We start from the raw sequence: 3,421 nt of genomic DNA on the forward strand, positions 1-3,421 counted from the left end.
GCAGGGCCCATCACCCTCCAGAAGCTGGTGGCAGTGTGTGTTTAAGTCCCTGCGGGGTGGAGGAGCAGAAACCTGGGTCGGACCCGGTCTACAGCAGAGCTCAGCAGCCCCCAGAAGCTGATGGCAGTGTGTGTGTGTGTGTGTGTGTTTAAGTCTCTGCCTGGTTGGAGAGCCGATACCTGGGTCGGACCTGGTCTGCAGCAGGGCTCAGCAGCCTCCAGAAGCTGATGGCAGTGTGTCTTTCATTCCCTGCGGGGTGCAGGAGCAGAAACCTGGGTCGGACCTGGTCTATAGCGGAGCTCAGCAGCCTCCAGCAGCTGATGGCAGTGTGTGTGTTAAAGACCCTGCGGGGTGGGAGAGCTGAAACCTGGGTCGGACCTGGTCTGCAGCAGGGCTCAGCAGCCCCCAGAAGCTGATGGCTGTGTGTGTTTAAGTCCCTGCGGGGTGGGAGAGCTGAAACCTGGGTCGGACCTGGCCCGCAGCAGGGCCCATCACCCTCCAGAAGCTGATGGCGGTGTGGGTTTAAGTCCCTGCGGGGTTGAGGAGCTGAAACCTGGGTCGGACCTGGTCTGCAGCAGGGCCCATCACCATCCAGAAGCTGATGGCTGTGTGTGTTTAAGTCCCAGGGGGGTGGGAGAGCCATAACCTGGGTCGGACCTGGTCTGCAGCAGGGCTCAGCAGCCTCCAGTTGCAGATGGCAGTGTGTGTTTAGTTCCCTGCGGGGTGCAGGAGCTGAAACCTGGGTCGGACCTGGTCTATAGCAGAGCTCAGCAGCCTCCAGAAGCTGATGGCAGTGTGTCTTCAATTCCCTGCGGGGTGCAGGAGCTGATACCTGGGTCGGACCTGGTCTGCAGCAGGGCCCATCACCATCCAGACGCTGATGGCAGTGTGTGTTTAAGTCCTAGTGGGCTGCAGGAGCTGAAACCTGGGTCGGACCTGCTCTATAGTAGAGCTCAGCAGCCTCCAGAAGCTGATGGCAGTGTGTCTTTAAGTCCCTGCGGGGTGGGATAGCTGAAACCTGGGTCGGACCTGGTCTGCAGCAGGGCCCATCACCATCCAGACGCTGATGGCAGTGTGTGTTTAAGTCCTAGTGGGCTGCAGGAGCTGAAACCTGGGTCGGACCTGCTCTATAGTAGAGCTCAGCAGCCTCCAGAAGCTGATGGCAGTGTGTCTTTAAGTCCCTGCGGGGTGGGATAGCTGAAACCTGGGTCGGACCTGGTCTGCAGCAGGGCCCATCACCCTCCAGAAGCTGTTGGCAGTGTGTCTTCCATTCCTAGTGGGGCAGGGGAGCAAAGACCTGGGCAGAGGAGCGCCTGTCTGCATCCGATCCGGCCCCTCAGCAGCCCGCCGTGAGCCTTAGAGAACCCCCCCCCCCCCCAGCGGGCTCCAGGAACCGGGCCCTGCGTCGGACCCAGCTCAGTAAGGCCCTCCCTCGGGCCCTGCAGCAGGTGGCCCCGTCTATGCAGTCGAAAACCCCGCGAAAATCGGTGTAGAAACGCCCGAGAGGCGTGGTGCGGTTCCCCCGGCCGGTACCGGGTCCGGACCGGTCCGGAAGTCCACCCAGAACACTGCCTGGGGCTTCTGGGCGGCTCCCCAGGCGCAGGCAGTCGAAAACCGCGTGAAAATCGGTTCAGAATTGACAAAACGGCGACCTCGTCGCTCCAAAAACTAAGTCCAAACTAAGCCTTTCGCTTATCGCTTAACGCTTAAGGCGGTCGGCCTTATGGCCAGTAAATGAAAAGTGCCTGCGCCCCTGGAGGTTTTGGAAGGTGCGAGCGATGACCATGCTCGGGTTAGTAGGTGAGGCCATCGGAAAACCAGCGTGAGTTGGCGGGTTTGGGTGGCAATCTATTCCAGGCAGAGTCGACTATCTCTGGGCATCAATTTTGGGATTTTTCCGGCTCTGGTTCTGGGAGAAACGCAGGGGCAAAGTGCACGAGCCGCGGCCGATTTTGGTGGCCTGTCCCTGGGCACAAAGTCTGAGGAGTGTGGGCCTGGTTCTCCGAAAAATACCAGTCTGCTGGAGCTCACTCCCATGGCTCCAGGGGGCACGGCACACCCCCCGGTAGCCGACCAAAGTGCTCTACTCGGGCCAGACTCGGACCCACGACCCGGGGTGAGAACCACAACTACTGGTCATCCTTTTGACCTCCAGGGGGCGCGGCAGAGCCTCCCCAGTCCGACGCAAGTGCCCCACTTGGGCCATACTCAGACCCACGGCCCGGGGCGAGAACCACAACTACTGGTCATCCTTTAGACCTCCAGGGGGCCCGGCACAGCCTCCCTAGACCGACACAAGTGCTCCACTTGGGCTGTACTCTGACCCAAGTCCCGGTGCGAGAACCACAACTACTGGTCATCCTTTAGACCTCCAGGGGGCCCGGCACAGCCTCCCTAGGCCGACACAAGTGCTCCACTTGGGCTATACTCTGACCCAAGTCCCGGGGCGAGAACCACAACTACTGGTCATCCTTTTGACCTCATGGTCATCCTTTAGATCTCCAGGGGGCCCGGCACAGCCTCCCTAGGCCGACACAAGTGCTCCACTTGGGCTATACTCTGACCCAAGTCCCGGGGCGAGAACCACAACTACTGGTCATCCTTTAGACCTCCAGGGGGCACGGCACACCCCCCGGTAGCCGACCAAAGTGCTCTACTCGGGCCAGACTCGGACCCACGACCCGGGGTGAGAACCACAACTACTGGTCATCCTTTAGACCTCCAGGGGGCCCGGCACAGCCTCCCTAGTCCGACACAAGTGCTCCACTTGGGCTATACTCTGACCCAAGTCCCGGGGCGAGAACCACAACTACTGGTCATCCTTTAGACCTCCAGGGGGACCGGCACAGCCTCCCTAGACCGACACAAGTGCACCACTTGGGCCATACTCTGACCCAAGTCCCGGGGCGAGAACCACAACTACTGGTCATCCTTTTGACCTCATGGTCATCCTTTAGACCTCAAGGGGGCACGGCAGAGCCTCCCTAGTCCGACACAAGTGTCCCACTTGGGCTATACTATGACCCAAGTCCCGGGGCGAGAACCACAACTACTGGTCATCCTTTAGACCTCAAGGGGGCACGGCAGAGCCTCCCTAGTCCGACACAAGTGTCCCACTTGGGCCATACTCAGACCCACGGCCCGGGGCGAGAACCACAACTACTGGTCATCCTTTAGACCTCCAGGGGGCCCGGCACAGCCTCCCTAGTCCGACGCAAGTGCTCCACTTGGGCTGTACTCTGACCCAAGTCCCGGGGCGAGAACCACAACTAATGGTCATCCTTTAGACCTCCAGGGGGCACGGCACAGCCTCCCTAGTCCGACACAAGTGCTCCACTTGGGCTATACTCTGACCCAAGTCCCGGGGCGAGAACCACAACTACTGGTCATCCTTTAGACCTCCAGGGGGCACGGCAGAGCC

The sequence above is a fragment of the Nothobranchius furzeri genome, unplaced genomic scaffold (genome assembly GCF_043380555.1).
Source record: "Nothobranchius furzeri strain GRZ-AD unplaced genomic scaffold, NfurGRZ-RIMD1 Scf157, whole genome shotgun sequence".
In the NCBI taxonomy this organism is placed as follows: Eukaryota; Metazoa; Chordata; class Actinopteri; order Cyprinodontiformes; family Nothobranchiidae; genus Nothobranchius; species Nothobranchius furzeri.